We start from the raw sequence: 17,522 nt of genomic DNA, 5'->3' as shown, positions 1-17,522 counted from the left end.
CTACAATGCATCCGCTCAGAACCCAACTCCTTTTAGCACAACGTTCAAAGTAACCCGCTTTTTTTCTGGTGCTCTCGCTTTTGGATATTTTCTAGTGAATTATGGCTTCTTCGTCGGTTTCCCAGGAGACACCGTCTAAGTTAAGTACCAAGCTGGATTTTACTGTGTTTTGAGCAACCTAGATCGTTTAATATTTATATTATAGGAGTTTATTCTCTTCGTTCATACCGATCTTGCTTGATTTCACTACAGTTGGTACTCCTGTTTTTGAGAGCTTTTAATTTTCACTTGCGGTGTTACTATGTGTATTATTTTTATTATCAAATATTATTTGTTATTGTGAATATTCATTATTTAGCGTTTAGAATCCTCGTGGTTCAAATTTTGGGCCGATATCATTTACGTATCGCTATGGCTGCCGACCGTGCTAAGGCGGCAATGTTATTTTAGCCATCAGGTGTGTCTTTTGTGATTTAATTATTTATGTTGCATGCCTTGCCCAAAAATTTTTAATGTGTTTATTCATATATTTAACGCTATTATTATTATTATAATGAATATTTGTGCCATTACTCCGTTTGATCTGTCTGATTGGGGATCGTCAGTTGGTAGCCCTGCTGCCTCGTATCACGTGATCCTCCCTCACGCTCCCCCTCTAGCTAGGTGGGAGGCTAGACTTCTCCCCCCTCCACTAAGGGACCGTTGCCTTCCCTCCTTTTAGAGGGGGTAGTTAAGTGTTTATGGACTTTGTCCTCCGGGTGGCCCGGCGGTTTAGTCTCTGTCTAGTCTGGTTGGCCACCGGTCTACAGAGTTGGATCCCGGTGTACCCTATTTTATATTCACTTTTCATTCTGGCTTATGTTATACGAAACCCTCCGGGTTCGATTGGCAGTTCTTAGTTACAGTTCCGCCCCCCTATTATTTTATAACATTTCCTATGATGATTATATATGACAGATCACTACCCCGGAGTCCCTAAAGGAATTGGTATTGAATATACCTTTATTTCCCGGCCCGGGGTCTACCCCACCCCGGGAAATCAGACACTATGTGTCTTAATTCCTTGTTTTTGCATCCTTTTTTATGCTCCCGGCTTGACCGGAATGGATGGCTATACTTTAGTTTCAAGTTAGACTTATGTTTAGGCCCGGGACCCCCGGTCCCGCCCCTATGTAAGAATATTATAGTTAAGCTCTAACCTTGCGTTAGACCTATGTTAGGCCCGGGTCCTCCGGACCCGCCCCTAAAAAAAAAAAAAAAAAAAAAAAAAAAAAAAAAAAAAAAAAAAAAAAATTTATTTTATTTTTTACAGTCTAATCTTGTGTTAGACCTATTTTAGGCCCTACTTAAAAGAATAGTATAGTTAAACTCTATTCTTGTGTTAGACCTATGTTAGGCCACTTATAGAATAGTAGTTAGGCTCTAATCTTGTGTTAGACCTATGTTAGGCCCGGGTCCTCCAGACCCGCCCCTAATTAAGAGAATTACAGTTTCTCATATACTATTCTTTTTACAGATGGTGCATTGTCTGACGCCGGCCTGTGCAGCTGTTCTGCACCAGCCTTGTGGCCACTCCGTCTGCCGATCTCACGCCCCTTGTGGGGTTCAACTGGAAGACGTTGTGGTATGGCACCCGGATAACTGTGTGATTTGCTTCGACCTCATCACTACCCTTGGTTCTGACTCGGTGAGTCCCGTTGGCTATATTGCCTTCTTATTTTATTTACTATTAGTAAGATATCTATGGTCTTGAAGGACCATTGGGAGTTTCCCTTTTATAATTCCCACTATTATTTCAGGCATCCCCGGAGCAAAAGTCTGCGGCTCGGGCCACACTGAAGGTGTGGGTTGGTGGTTTTGCCCGGAATGTAAAGTCTAAGCGGCCGTACGTCCTATCTGAGGACTACTGCACCATGGTTTACCCCAACGCCAAGTCTTCAGCTGCTGTGGCTAGGCATGTGGCAGCTCCCATCATTGCCCACATTGATGCCACTATAACGGGTCTCATCGACCCAGAGCAAGATCCATCGGACGCCCCCGGAGGTCTGGAGGACAATGTTGCCTCCATGAACCTGGACGTCGAACCAATGTTGCTAGACGAGCCGGATACAGGTAGGGTGGTAAGTGAGGCAGGTGTGTCCGGCGCTGAGATTCCTATCCTCAGCCCCGCTCTTTCTTCTTCTTCTGATCGCTCTTCCTTTCTTGGATTTTCTGGGGACCGTGATTCGTCTCAACGTTCATACCCGGTTCCCCCTAAGGATAAGTCTACTTCAAGGACCTTACCCAAAGCTCGCAAGCCTCACAAGACTTCTCATGGCTCTAAACCTGGTACAAACCCGTCTTCAAAGACCTCTGGTTCCTCCTCTAAGTCTCACGACCCGGGAGTTCCTTCCGCCCCTCCTGCTGCTAGCCCGGGCCTTTCCGAATCAGCTATGCTTCGCATCGTGTCGGAGATGCAGGAAAAGTTGGTTTCGGAGATGCAGTCGAGGATGGACACGATGTTCTCTAACTTCGGTCAGAGAATTGGGGCTTTAGAGCAAGGAGCTCCGGAGAGAGTCCAAAGCTCTCTCATACCGGATGCCTCTAAGCTCCCGCCGTTTGCCAAGAACAACCCCTGGCGGATGGCTCTTCATTCCCCGTTCTCAGACGGAATGTTGACTCTGGAGGGCCTTGGCACTCGCCCTCTAGAGGACTTTGAATTCTTTCCTCCGGGTCTGGCATTTCCATTTCATGGTTATGCCAGACTTACCGAGGAAGCTTTAGTCCGATTAGACAAGGTCCCCAAAGAGACGGTCATCTTCCCGAAGGAGCAAGCCCAATCTGTTTGGGCCAGATTTTTGAATGACATCGGCTGCACTAACACCATGCTGACGCCTCATAAAAGCTCCTTTACGATGTTCTTAATGGACAAGAACACCTTGACTCCATGCGTCAATAAGGTGGCAGAGCTTGCCTTTCAATATGCTCTGGAGGAGAAGCCCTTGCCTCCCATCCGAGAGGTGGATCCAATCTCCCTCCTTCTTCCCTCAGGTATTGAGTGTTGGGACAACGTCCATACCACCTTTACCTCCGGCAAGCTTGCAGCAGACTGTGCCTCAGTCTTGTTTAGTGAGAAGCTTCCCCGTCTCCCGGAATCTCTCATTAAACAGGAATATGATTCCCGCCTACGTGTGGGCCGTACTCTAAACCTGGCCACATCCACGGAGTCGATAGCCTTGACTTACGATACGGAGAGTATTTTTAAGTCTCTCAACAAGGCTACGCTACAGTCGTTATATTATGACTTATATGACTTTGCTACTGCTAAACGCAGATGTCGCAAGCATGTTCTAGCTGAGGCGACGATTAGGCATGAACCTAATAAACTCATCCGGTCCTCCTGTTGGGGTTCAAATCTCTTCCCCGAGGATCTCGTAGAGGAAGTCTTGGCGGAGGCCACTAGGGTTAATCAGAGCCTTAAAGCCCGTTGGGGTTTGACCCCTAAACGCAAGTATGACCCCGCAAATTATCAAGCCCGGGGTAGGAAGAAGCTTAGACCATATACCTCCACCCAGTTCAGGCAACAACAGAGTGCTTCATCCAACTTCCGGCTGCCTCTTCCTCCATCTTCTGTTGCCCCTGCACAGCCTTCCACCTCTCGGGCTCCTTCGGATGACTATGTCACCGTTCTGCTACCTAAGAGCCAGCTTTCTGGTGCCTCCGCCACTTCCCCTGCCTTTAACCAGTCCTACGAGGCTCATAGCTCTTCCCAGAGTTATGGTAGAGGTAGAGGCTACCACCGTGGCTCTAACCAGAACAAAGGCAGGGGAAGAGCCTTTCGCAGAGGAAAGAACTTCCGAGGCGGACGTGGAGGCAACTCCTCAAACCAATACTGAGGTGCAGCAGGTAGGGGGGAGGCTCTATGCCTTCCGCAACAAATGGAGGTTCAGTCCCTGGGCGTTCAGTATCATCTCCAAGGGACTAGGGTGGAGTTGGATTCAAGGACCTCCTCCTCCGAACAAATTTCGTCAACATTCCACTCCGGACCTGGTCGAATTTGTCCAGGAACTTTTACAAAAGAATGCCATACAAGAAACGAAACATCTGAAGTTTCAAGGTCGGCTGTTCAGTGTTCCGAAGAAGGATTCAGACAAGAGAAGAGTGATTCTAGATCTATCCCTTCTCAACTTGTCCATTCAATGCGACAAGTTTCGAATGCTTACCGTCTCGCAGGTGCGGACCTTACTTCCCCGTGGGGCCGTCACCACCTCTATCGATCTTACAGACGCCTACTATCACGTCCCGATAGCGAGACACTTCCGTCCGTACCTAGGCTTTCGCTTAGGGGACAAAAGTTACTCCTTCAAGGTGATGCCTTTCGGGCTCAACATTGCCCCAAGGATCTTCACAAAGCTAGCAGAAGTCGCTGTTCAGGAACTCAGGAATCAAGGGATTCAAGTAGTAGCCTATCTGGACGACTGGCTCATTTGGTCAGACACCTCCCAAAATTGCCTAAAAGCCACTCACAAAGTCATCCATTATCTTCAATCTCTAGGCTTCCAGATCAACTTCAAGAAGTCCCGTCTTCTTCCAAAATCGAAGTTCCAATGGCTCGGCCTGCAATGGGATCTTATATCTCATACTCTGTGTCTTCCCAGACCCAAGAGGTTAGAGATTGCAAGAAACACCAAACGCTTTCTCAAAGACAAAGTAAGTTCCAGACGGCTTCAAGAGAAGATTCTGGGTTCCCTTCAGTTTGCCTCAGTGACGGATCTTCTTCTGAAGGCAAAATTGAAAGATATCAATCGTGTCTGGCGTTCGAGGGCGAACCGGAAGCTCCGGGACAGGAAAGTCCGCCTTCCTCCCATTCTACGGGAAAGACTTCTTCCTTGGACAAGAGCAAACAGTCTGTCAAAGTCAGTTCCCCTTCGATTTCCGCCCCCGGAATTAATCATTCACACAGACGCATCCCTATCAGGTTGGGGCGGCTATTCTCAGCTCAAGAAAGTTCAAGGTCTTTGGACTCCCTTGTTCCGCCATTTTCACATCAATGTGCTAGAGGCCATGGCAGTTCTTCTAACCCTGAAACGTCTCGCTCTTCCCAAGAAACAACACCTTCGTCTGGTCCTCGACAGCGAAGTGGTGGTCCGCTGCCTCAACAGAGGCGGGTCAAAGTCAGGGCCTCTGAACCATGTTCTAATAGCCATATTCTCCCTAGCAGCCTCGAACCGTTGGCATCTTTCAGCTGTCCACCTGGCGGGAGTCCGGAATGTAGTGGCAGACGCCCTGTCCCGGACCTCCCCTCTAGAATCGGAATGGTCACTCGATCTAAAGTCATTTCGGTGGATTCTCTCTCAGGTTCCCGGTCTCCAAGTGGACCTCTTCGCCACGGAATCCAACCACAAATTGAGAGTATATGTGGCTCCCAATCTAGACCCTCAGGCTTACGCCACAGACGCCATGTCACAGAATTGGGACAACTGGGAAAAGATTTATCTCTTTCCCCCGGTGAATCTTTTGCTGAAAGTTCTAGACAAACTGAGATCCTTCAAGGGACAAGTAGCCTTGGTCGCACCCAACTGGCCCAAGAGCAACTGGTATCCTCTCCTGCGGGAGTTGAGACTATACCCTCACCCGATACCCAATCCGGTTCTGTCTCAGATAGTACAAACACGCGTTGTGTACGCTTTCTCAAACATTCAGAGCGCCCTAACTTTATGGACTTTATGAAGTTTGCGGCTATGCATGGTGCCAATATTGATCCTCAAAACACCTTGTTCCTAGAATCAGATAAACGGGATTCCACCATCCGTCAGTATGACTCTGCAGTTAAAAAGTTGGCAAAATTTTTAATAGACTCAGACGTGAACTGTATGAACTTGAACCTTACAGTCACTTTCTTTAGATCTTTATTAGAATCAGGTCTGGCAGCCAATACTATCACCACTATTAAATCGGCTCTGAAAAAGATCTTCCTAGTGGGTTTTAACATAGACTTAACCGACTCTTTGTTAGCTTCAATTCCGAAAGCTTGTGCCAGACTGAAACCGGTTACTCGTCCTACCCCGGTGACCTGGTTCCTTAATGACGTACTCAAATTGGCTTCTGATACCATTAACAGTTCTTGTGATTACATGCCCCTTCTCAGGAAAACACTTTTCCTAGTGAGCTTGGCTTCCGGGGCAAGAATTTCTGAATTGGCAGCCTTGTCGAGAGACCCGGGTCATATTGACTTTCTGCCTTCAGGAGAGGTCCTTATTTCTCCTAACAAATTCTTTTTGGCTAAGAATGAAGACCCTCAAAACAGATGGACCTCCTGGAAAATTGTTCCCCTCACGCAAGATCCGTCGCTGTGCCCTGTCACTACTCTTAGGTCTTATCTATCCCGGACCTCCTCTAACTCCTCGGGGCCTCTATTCGTTAGAGAACAAGGCGGTACCATTACTATTAAAGGGATCAGGCAACAAATTTTGTATTTTATTAAACAAGCTAACCCTGACTCTTTTCCTCTTGCACATGATATCAGGGCGGTTGCCACCTCGGTGAACTTCTTTCACCACATGAATTTTACAGACCTTTCCAGGTATACAGGGTGGAAATCACCGTCAGTGTTCAAGAAACACTACCTTAAACATTTGGAAGCCCTAAAATTTTCTACAGTAGCCGCAGGGAGCGTAGTTACTCCCGAGTAACTCACAGGTTAATGCCTTGACTCTTTATCTCTCCCTCTTACCTGCCTCATTTATACCCTATTGTATTCGTTGGTCTCGCACCTGAATACTGTTATTATATTTGTAAATTTTTATGCTCCTGAGTATCTGTATATATTATCACTCACGGCATTATTATACCTACCTTATTGGATTTATGTTCATATTTAAGATACCCTTATAATTGTTTTTTGGTACTCATCTCTGATTAAAGCATCCTGTATTTCTCTTACGCTTATGTTTTTTCCTTTATTTTGCAAGTTTGGTGACATTTTTCTCTTGTATAGATTCACTGGGCGGCACAGGTTCGAGCCCAGAAAAGGGATTTTGACGTAGGAAAAATCTATTTCTGGGCGAGGGACCTGTGCCGCCCAGTGAACCCTCCCAGCTCCTCTCCCTTGGAGTCCCCAAACTTTGGGTGCTAAGGAGTTGGGTTCTGAGCGGATGCATTGTAGTAGTACCGAGTGAGGTTGAACGGCTCTCCTCTATTGGGGTTCTCTGTCGTGGATTAATCTAAATAGTGCGGGACCTCTGGAATATACGCCCAATTTTATACCGACACCAATAGGTGAGCGAGCTAGTTAACCTAGCACTCCTTTACATTTTTTCTCTGGTATATTTAGCAGTAAATTACCTAAGAATAAGTGCTTAAATGGAGCTTATTCACTGGGCGGCACAGGTCCCTCGCCCAGAAATAGATTTTTCCTACGTCAAAATCCCTTTTTTAATCCTTTATTGTTTTGGGTCAATAGTGTAGAAGTTCTGTATGGCACAAGAATTCAACCAAATGTTTTCATAATTGACAACAATTGATAAGGATTTGGAATGCGATTAAAAAGTGATATTCTTGATACTAAAACACCGGTGGAAAGGAGAATATGATTCACACTGATTTTGTTGAAATCAATGATAACAGCTGAGCAGAGTTTGAGCGCAGTCTTTTAACCCTATCAAGACGTTAAGGCCATGTTTGGAGTTTCTCCTTCGGATTATTAAAGAGGACGGATAATTCAGATATGTTTTATATGTAGATCCATTTGACAGGAGTTATACATTAGATCCGTATCTCATCTCCCGTTTGCAGTAGATATTTCTGGATGACATCTGAATGGTCAATGAGTAGCTTCTTTATGATTAACCTGGTCCTCCTATCAGGGCCATTTGAAATCTGCTGAATAAGTTATGTAGAAAACTGAACTCGAGTTGAACAAGGACAATTGATAGGCCTTAACCAGGTTTGTTGGTTTTAAGATAATAGCAGATATTGCTTCAAATGTTTTATTCCACCATTATTGGAACATTGTCCGTCTGTCCGTCTGTCTGCATGTCAGAAGCTACGTTGAATCTTTATCTTTGAAGGCAAACTTGCTTGAGGTTATGATTTTCTTGTTGTGAAATAGTGTCTGTTTGCTTGGAAGAGTCCACACATCTCTTAAGATCACTTCTTCTCCTTCATCACCCAACTGCAGGCAAGGCCATATACTAACCCTATGTAAACCAAGCAAGCCTTGCCAATAATGGTAGTTCTGATCTGGGAATAGCTGTCATTTTCTTTCCCACCGTTATCCCTACATTGTTCTTTAGTCTTGGGTAGCGCCATAGCCTCTGTACCATGGTCTTCCACTGTCCCTAGCTTGAGGGTACACTCGGGCACACTATTCTATCTAATTTCTCTTCCTCTTGTTTTGTTAAAGTATTGATAGTTTATATAGGAAATATTTATTTTAATGTTACTGTCCTTAGGATATTTTATTTTTCCCTGTTTCCTTTCCTCACTGGGCTATTTTCCCTGTTGGGGCCCCTGGGCTTATAGCATCCTGCTTTTCCAACTAGGGTTGTAGCATAGCAATTGATAATAATAATAATAAGGGGTTGGTTTCCTGATGCAACCTCTCCAATGCCTTCTTTTAAAGGCATCACCTCCCACCAAACCTCTTCTCTCCATATCATCCTTCACCTTATCTCGTCATCTAATTCCCTGCCTCTGTCTCGATCTTCTCCCTCTAACATGTTCCTCCCAAGACCTTCTCACTCTCTCCCCTCCATCCATCCTCACCACATGCCCAAACCATCTCAGTTCTGACACACTTATCACCTCTAATCTTTACTACACCTGCCATACTTCCGTGGTAGGATCTAAATAAGTAGGGAATATCTCCTTGATGTCCTCAGACTTTTGGGTGTATAGATACCGAAAATACTTAATTCCTTTCAAAGTTGTATAATGATCTCTGTGGCATTATTCTATCACGATGCCCACATCTTGATGAAGAAAAGCCTTGATACTACTTAAAAATGGCCTATTCTTTATCCTATACATCCCCTGAATGTACAGTATAGCAGAAGTTAATTAGTTTGGTATATTTATTTTTACTTTTTATTTCTTTGTTTTTATCATCTGGGTATTTGAGTCTCACAAGAAGCTTGCTGTACAGACTTGTTTCCTGTGAATTTTGGCTCATTTTGAATGATGGAAAGGTTCCTAGTTTATTTCCTTTGGTCAAAACTACTTTGAATTAAATCTTAATAACCATAAAAATTACTTGATATCTTAATTGATTCTTTACCATCAAGATAATGTTTATTCTTTGCCCTGTGTTCAAACCCAGGATACAATATTGTTAATTGAATCATTATCATTCGTAGTATTATCATTATTGTTACTATCTAAGTTTGAAAAGCAGGCTATTTTCCCTGTTGGAGCCCTCGGGCTTATAGCATCCTGCTTTCCCAACCAGGGTTGTAGCTTAGCAAGTAATATTAATATTACTTGGAGTGGGGGTAGCTTCCTCGCTACCCTTCAGTAAGCACCTCGTTATGAATGTTAACCCTTCTACCCCCAATGGACGTACTGGTACGTTTCACAAAACTCATCCCTTTACCCCCATGGACATACCGGTACGTCCTTACCAAAAACTGCTATCTGCATTTTTTTTGCATATTTTTGATAACTTTATGAGAAACTTCAGGCATTTCACAAAATAATGAGACCAACCTGACCTCTCTATGACAAAAATTAAGGCTGTCAGCATAATCTAAAAAAAAGATATTGCAAAAGGTGCTTGAAAAAGAAAAATGCCTGGGGGTCAAGGGTTGGAAGGTTCCAAATGGCCTTGGGGGTAAAAGGGTTAATTAACAGCCCAAGTTCCAGCTAAGCTGAAAGCAGACTCCTATCAAAGGACTCAGATTTATATGGTCAGGAAAAATACAAATTACTTTTAGAATTTGTGATATTTTCTGTTGTATTTTCTATATAATAAAGCCAATGTTTTGCTTTTCATTATTTCTATTTTATGGTGCTGTATTTTCTGTTGTATTCTCTCTTTAATAAAAAATTTTTTTCAGCACACTACAGTATACTGTATATAACAATATGTCTGCTGTATGCATTACTTAAAGGTCACTTTTCTTCCTTCTACTCTACTTCCGTGTTCCCCCCTCCTTCCTTCTTTCTTGCTCTCCATCCTCACAACATTCCCTTCATGCTGCAGGTGCTGAATAGCCTCCCTGGGCCCTGTGCTGGGCCATCTGGCCCAAATTCATAAATCCCATGGAACCAGTATATCCTTTTTATTGTTACATTTTTAATTATGGTTTGTTCCAACACAGAGTACTTACCTAGAACTACTTTCTTAGGAGTTACTGGTAACTCTTTCCCAAACGACCAGAATTTTGTGTAGTTTACCCTATTCCCATTTTCTATGGGTGACCTCAGGCGGAGTGATACGCGCCTTGAGGCGACCCGGGGTCGGAGAGCGTGCTAGTTCAGGTCGTGCTCCTCAGTAAGTTTCTGGTCGCGGCGTGATTCACATCTCGCCGCGCTCTCTTACACCCAGTGCGACCCTTTGTGTCCCCGACCCTTTGTGTTCACCAGGTGGTTCCTGTGCCCGTATCCTTACCCCCTTTCCCTTGTGTCCCTGTGTCCCCGTTGCCCTGGGCCTGTGGCCGGTAAGTCTTGTGGGGCTTTCCTTTCGAAGCCCGAGGTTGACCCACACTCGTGTTGTTCGTCATGTAGGGGCAAAGTGTGCTCCCCTACCGCCACGTGTTCGGAGTGCGAGTCTTGGGGCGAGATCCAGTGGGTCCTTTATGGGACTAAGAAGAAGAAGTCGGCCAAGAAATCGCCCAAGAAAGCCACCGCGTCCTCTGCTTTGGTGTCTCCAGATGCCTCGTCGGAACGTGGCTCCCTTTCATCTTCCCCTACCCAGAGTAGGGGACGAGGTAAGTCCGTTGCGGGGAAGCGGCCCATTGTCCTTCCCCAGGAGTCTGAATTACCTGTGGGGGAAGCTACTGATGTGATACAGGCATGTGTGGGGCCTGAGGGAAGTGCGGGAGAGTGTGTGGGAGACGAAGTCCTGGTGCCCGCAGGGCCCGTCTCTACCAAAGACCCTATGTGAGGGAAGTCAGGTACTACCTCTTCTCCCCCATCTTGGGCATGTGTTTCAGGTACTTCGGCCACCAGGGGGGGGGGGGATGCCAAGAAAGGTCATTCGTCGAATTCGGACCCCGCCGTTTGGGATCTCCCTAGAACACCCTGCAGGTCGCCCTTCAGGCTAGAAGAAGAGTTTGACCATTGGATCGCCTGGAAGAACATTCCTCGGTCCACCCCAGCGCCCTCGGCGATGCTCCCGCCCGTCTTCCTGCAGCCTGCGGAACCAGAGATTCGTCATGGAGTTCCCCCCGCGGAATTGGACGTCTCAGGTGGTTCGGCTGATTCCCTCTACTCCTCCTCGTCTTCCTCGTCCGCAGATTCATCGTCATCAGAGGACGATACCAGGTACGCGAGAGGTCCAGGAAAAAGAAGAAGTCGCGCTCCCGTTCAAGACAGAAGAAGGAGGAGTCCAGGCCATCTAAGAAGAAGGCGAAGAGGAGTAAGTCGAAGGATTGGGTGAGTATCACGGTGCCCCGGAGCGAGCGGTTTAAGGTCACCACAGCCGCGGCCGCTTCCGGGTGGCTCCCTAGAGCCTCGTCCTCACCGTCTCTCCCCTCCTTCTCCACCTACGGATGAGAACCTCACCGAGGGAGGCCTTTCCAAGCTCCCCGTGATGCGCCTAATTTGACGAAGGCCTTCGCTGCCCCTACTCTGCGGAGGGAGGCGTGCCATCAGGTGGAAGGCGTTACGCCAGCCACGGGCTCCTTGGCTGACTTCATTGAGCTCCAAGGGCCCCCTACGGCCAGAGATATTCCCACGGATGCGAGGACGCCCGCAGGGCAAGGTAATCCCATGACGGATACCTTTGCTTCAGCGGATCCGCCCGTGACACGGGCAGGCCTGTCCAATGTTAACCCCCCCCACCGTCACCGATGATACTCGTGCGGAGGGACTGGTGACAGAGGCCCTGGTTGAGGGAGGAGAGTGCTCGTCCGATGACATCTCCTCCTACCGCAAGGTGTTGGCCCTCATAAAGCGGCACCATCGGCTGGATGAACCCATTCCCACCACTGAATAGGCCTGGCTCTCCGGACTTAGCAGGTTGGTGGAGAACCCTATACAGCAAAAGCCCTCCTTAGCTCTACCCTTAGCTCCTGACGTAAAGCTGGGTATGGAGCATATTGACAAATTCTTGGAAGGCCTGGCGGACGCCCCTAGGAGACAAAGTGCCTCGAAGCTGCTTCCAGGACTGAGGGCACAGAAGAGGTTTTACGTGCCGGAAGGTCGTCGGGGAAGACCCCGCGCAACGGAGACAGCCATCACCTCGTTGAACCAGGTTGCCGCTGAAGACAGAGCATCCACGGCCCCTGTGTGTTTTTCCCCTTCGGAGACCTCCATGATGGAGGACATGGCCCAGGACTTAGTTTACGTGTCCTCCTGGTTGGACTGGTGGGCCTGCACGTTGGATGGCTTTCAGTCCTCTCATGATTTGTCCCTACCAGAAAATCAAACCTTATTGAGAGAGCTGATTAGCTCAGGGGGCAAAGCCCTAAAATTCTTATCCTATCAATCCCTCTCCCAGGCTACCAATTGGGTCCTGAGGAAGAGAGACACTATTCTCAGCAAATTAGTGAGAAAACCCCCTGACCGGGAAGCAAGAAAATTGAGAAATTCGTCAATCTGGGACGAGGCAATCTTTCCCCTTGAGTTAGTGGACGAGATGATGGAACGGTTGAGGAAGATGAAGGACGTGGGAGACCATAGACCTCCCCCAATGAGGCGCCCACCTCACAGGAGACCCTCCGTGGACGCCCCTTACCCTTCCCGTTCATCCCCGGCCCAACCTAGAGGAGAACCCCCTTCGGCTCCCTGGCTGCAAACAACTCAGCCCCCCCGTAGAGGTACCACAGCACCCCAGTCTAACTTTAGACCGTCCTTCGGGAACTCAAGAAGAGGTCGGTCCGGACGCCCCTCCAGAAGGAGATAGGAGGCGAGGCCCCCTACTCCTACAGGAGCCTCAAGTAGGGGGATGCCTCAGACACTCTTGGCAAGCATGGCGGGATTACGGTGCGGATCCCTGGACGGTGACAATCCTGAGGGAAGGTTACAGGCTACCCTTCTTAGCAGAACCTCCCCCGCTTATTCCAGCCCTTCAGGCGGAGTGGTTGATACCCAAGGACCCCTTGAAACGGCAGCTCTGCAGGAACAAGTGTCGTCCATGATCTCCAAGGGAGCGTTGGAACTAGTCGAAGAGCCCGGCCTATGATTCTACAGCAGGCTCTTCCTGGTGGAGGCCGGTAATAGACCTGTCGGCCCTCAACAAGTTTGTGGCGAAAACCGAGTTCAAGGTGGACACTGCCAAGACAGTGTTGGCCGCCTTGAGGGAAGGGGACTTCATGATATCCCTGGACCTCAAGGACGCCTACTTCCAAATCCCCGTCCATCCCTCCAGCAGGAAGTTTCTCAGGATAAATTGGGATTCCCGAGTGCTACAATTCAAGACCGTTTGCTTCAAACTGTCGATGGCTCCTCAAGTGTTTACAAGAGTCTTCACGACGGTCTCCGTTTGGGCACACGAGCAGGGCATCCGTCTGATCCGGTACCTGGACGATTGGTTGCTTCTTTCAGCCTCAAAGGAAGAATTGATTGCAGGAACAGGGCGCGAGGTTACTTCGTCTCTGCGAGGAGTTGGGCATCATGGTCAACGTAGAGAAGTCCCAACTGATCCCCTCCACCAGGATGACCTACTTGGGGATGGTCCTGGACACCCGACTAGTGAGAGCCTTCCCCTCGTTGGAGAGATTGGAGAACCTAGTGCGAGTTCTGCAACCCTTTCTGTTGGACCAACCCAGGAGGGCCAAGGATTGGTAGAGGTTGCTGGGCCACCTAGTGTCCTTGGAATAGTTAGTGCCACAAGGGAGACTCAAACTTTGAGCGGTGCAGTGGGACCTGAAGGAACACTGGACCCAGGGGAGAAATCCCCACAAACTGGTTCCGGTCTCCCCAGAAACGAAGGTAGTCTTGCAGTGGTGGCACGACAGGAGGAATACCGAGATGGGGATGCCCTTCGCACCCGACCCTCCGGAAGTCCTATTGTTTGCGGATGCGTCGAAGGAAGGTTGGGGCGCTCACCTACTCGACCAATCGACAAAGGGAAAATGGTCGAGCGAGGAAGCAAAGCACCACATAAACGTGCTTGAGATGATGGCTGTGCTGAGGGCGAGTCAAGAATTTGTTCTTCTCCTCCGAGGAACACAGTGGCGTTGATGTGCGACAACGCCACATTAGTAGCCTACGTAAAGAAGAAAGGGGGTCTAAAGTCGAAAGAACTATGCTCGTTATCGACAGAACTTCGTGAATGGGCGGCAGAAGAAGGGATCGAGTTCACAGCAAGGTTCATCCCGGGAAAGAGGAACGTCCTGGCGGACGGCCTCAGCAGAGTAGGCCAGGTAATAGGGTCAGAGTGGACTCTACACCCAAAGATAGCTCAGTCGGTCATACTGAAGTGGGGTTCCCCAGTAGTAGACCTTTTCGCCACACGTCTGAACGCCCAACTCCCCGTGTTCTGTTCTCCAGTCCCAGATCCGTCAGCGGCGTTCGAGGACGCTTTCCAACACCCTTGGGACGGCCTCGATGTGTACGCCTTCCCCCCCTTCGGAATGATACGACAAGTCCTCAACAGAGTGAGGACTACAGCCAACCTTCAGATGACTTTGGTCGCGCCTTGGTGGCCGGAGAGGGAGTGGTTCGCAGACCTAAAAGAACTGGCCCTTCTTCCTCCTTGGCCGCTCCCGGACAGGCCAGACCTTCTTCGTCAACCCCACTTCCAAAGGTTTCACGAAAACCCTCGGTCCCTCCGCCTTCACGCGTGGAGGTTATCGAGCGGCTTCTGAAGAAAGATGGATTCTCATCGAGGACCGCGACGAGGATGTCGGGTTACTTAGGGCGGTCCTCTATCCCTGTCTACCAAGCGAAATGGGCAGTCTTCTCGAAATGGTGCGCTTCCCGGAATATCAAACCCTTGGGGGCCTCGATCCACGACTTGGCGGACTTCCTAGTGTATCTCGGGGACGATTTGGGCTCTTCCATTCCAGCAATAAAAGGAGTGAGGGCAGCGTTAGGTCAAGTCTTCCTCCTGAAGGGCATTGACTTGGGAACCTCCCGGCACATCTCGATGCTCATCAGAAGCTTTGAGCAGTCATGCCCCCCACAGGAGGTGAGGGTACCGCAGTGGGACCTAGCCATAGTACTCAAAGCCCTGTCAGAACCTCCCTTTGAGCCCCTCAAGGACATCCTGGATAAGGAGCTCACCCTCAAAACGGTCTTCCTCTTAGCCCTGGCTTCGGCGAAGAGGGTTAGTGAGCTGCACGGATTATCGTACGGGGTTGCACACTCTAAAGGATGGCGGGAGGCCTCGATTAGGTTCGTCTCTAACTTTGTGGCCAAAACGCAGAACCCAGCGTGTTGGGACCCTCGGTTCGAGGGCTTTTCGGTCCCAGCGATCCCTCAATCGGACAACCCTAAAGACTTACTCTTATGCCCGGTCAGAGCAGTAAGAAAATACCTTGAAAGGACTTCCAGACTCCGACCTGAGATCAAGAGTTTATTCGTCTCGACCGGTCAGGTGAAGAAACCAGTCTCCAAGAACTCAATCTCCTTTTGGTTACGACAGGTGATCAAGAGAGCTTACGATGCTTCGGGAACCCTTCTCCCAGGCAGGCCAAGGCCTCATGATATTAGGGGTCTAGGCACCTCCCTAGCGTTTGAGAAGAACATGGCCGTGGGCCAAATTCTGAAAGCGGATACCTGGTCCAGACAGTCCACTTTCACGGAACATTACCTGAAGGACTGCTCTAGGAAATCCTTGGACGGGTTCGCCCTTGGCCCAGTCATATCGGCCCTGCAAAAGATTTGAAGGTCATGGCCCTAGGGAAACCGGGGGTGGTAAGCCATGAGACACACGTTCATCCCTTACCTTTCCCCCTTATTATCCTTCCCCTTACCCTTAATCCCCGGCGTGGGCGTGACTCAAGAGGCCCTGGCGGCCAGGATATACGTCTTCAGCAAGGAATACGTCTCAGAAGTAATGGTACAGAGGTAAGCCAATTAGACACTAAAGTTAGTTTTTTGGGTAGTTTCCCCTATTTTCATTGTTTTCTAGTAGGGGTCATCGGAACCTAGTTCCCCTTCGAGGTTCCCTTTTTTCGCCCGCTCATGCTCCTAACCTTCAGACCCTAGTCCCTGCAGGACACTCCCTCCAGGACACTCCCTCCTCCTAAAGTTTAAGTCTCCTAAGAAAGTAGTTCTGGGTAAGTACTGTGTGTTGGAACAAATCACAAATTTTTAAGTAATTTGTATTTTTCCTAACATACTTACCTAGAACTACTTTCGGGTTATGGCCCGCCCATCCTTCCCCGAGGGTTCTGCAGGGTTGAGGAGAACCCTTTTTGCTACGAAACTTACTGAGGAGCACGACCTGAACTAGCACGCTCTCCGACCCCGGGTCGCCTCAGGGCGCGTATCACTCCGCCTGAGGTCACCCATAGAAAATGGGAATAGGGTAAACTACACAAAATTCTGGTCGGTTGGAAAAGAGTTACCAGTAACTCCTTAGAAAGTAGTTCTAGGTAAGTATGTTAGGAAAAATGCAAATAACTCAAAAATTTGTGATATTTTTAATTCACCACAGAGACGTTGAAATGTTAATGGAGATCATAGATGAATCCAGCCATGACAGACCAAGGAGGCAGCTGCCGATGACCTCGGATTACATAGCAGCACAGTCTGCCTTACCTGAACCTGGTCATGTCACATGGAGGACGACCCCAAGTCCAGACATCTTGCCATTGTGAACCTTAACAAGTCTGAGTACTTAAAAGATGCTTCTCATGTCATGCCGTCTCCTGTCTTTCCTCTGGCCTGCGTCAGTGTGAGTATCACCAGGTCGTCTTATGACTGTATTCAAACCTTACGCTTTCTAGAGCTCATGTTTCCATCTCATGTTAAGCATGAAGGTTGTTTGTTTGTTTGTTTGTTCCTACACAAATACAAACCTCATACTTCAACAGAAGTATACTTTCAGGGAAGGTGGTTGATACGGCTGTTTGAACTTCAATGAGGTGGAGGTAGTTACTGCTGGGTGGTGGGGAAGCCCCTCCCCGTCTGAGGGGCCACTGAGCCCATGCTTTGTTTTCAGCTGCTTTAGAGTACAGGTGAGCTTCTGTTTCTCTTTCTCTTAGATAATTTCGTTGGCAGATCATCGTGTGAGAGGAATGTTTGGAAGGAAGGATGGATTTGTAGTGGTTTCCTGATAACTGTGTGACAAGTGTCTGTTCAAACCTGCCAATATCCACATTCTTGTTTCTGTTCGACAGCATTCCTCTTTGCTTTTTATCCCCTCCTTTGTGTGGCCGATGACGTGTGATGACAAAGTATTCCTTGGAAGGTTGGCAATCCTTAGGCGT

At 48.2% G+C, this 17,522-nt stretch overlaps 1 long non-coding RNA gene across 1 annotated transcript in view; it reads left to right on the top strand.

Annotated features, from left to right (window-relative positions):
* The window catches only part of LOC137637645 (uncharacterized), a 52,886-nt gene extending 35,903 nt beyond the window's left edge, over positions 1-16,983 (top strand). The window contains exon 4 of the long non-coding RNA XR_011043738.1: positions 16,748-16,983. This is a non-coding gene — a long non-coding RNA (uncharacterized lncRNA). The remainder of the gene's footprint in view (positions 1-16,747) is intronic.
* Positions 16,984-17,522: the final 539 nt, after the last annotated feature.

This window comes from Palaemon carinicauda, unplaced genomic scaffold, assembly GCF_036898095.1.
Source record: "Palaemon carinicauda isolate YSFRI2023 unplaced genomic scaffold, ASM3689809v2 scaffold9, whole genome shotgun sequence".
Lineage (NCBI taxonomy): Eukaryota > Metazoa > Arthropoda > Malacostraca > Decapoda > Palaemonidae > Palaemon > Palaemon carinicauda.
This window is presented reverse-complemented; position numbering and strand designations above follow the sequence as displayed.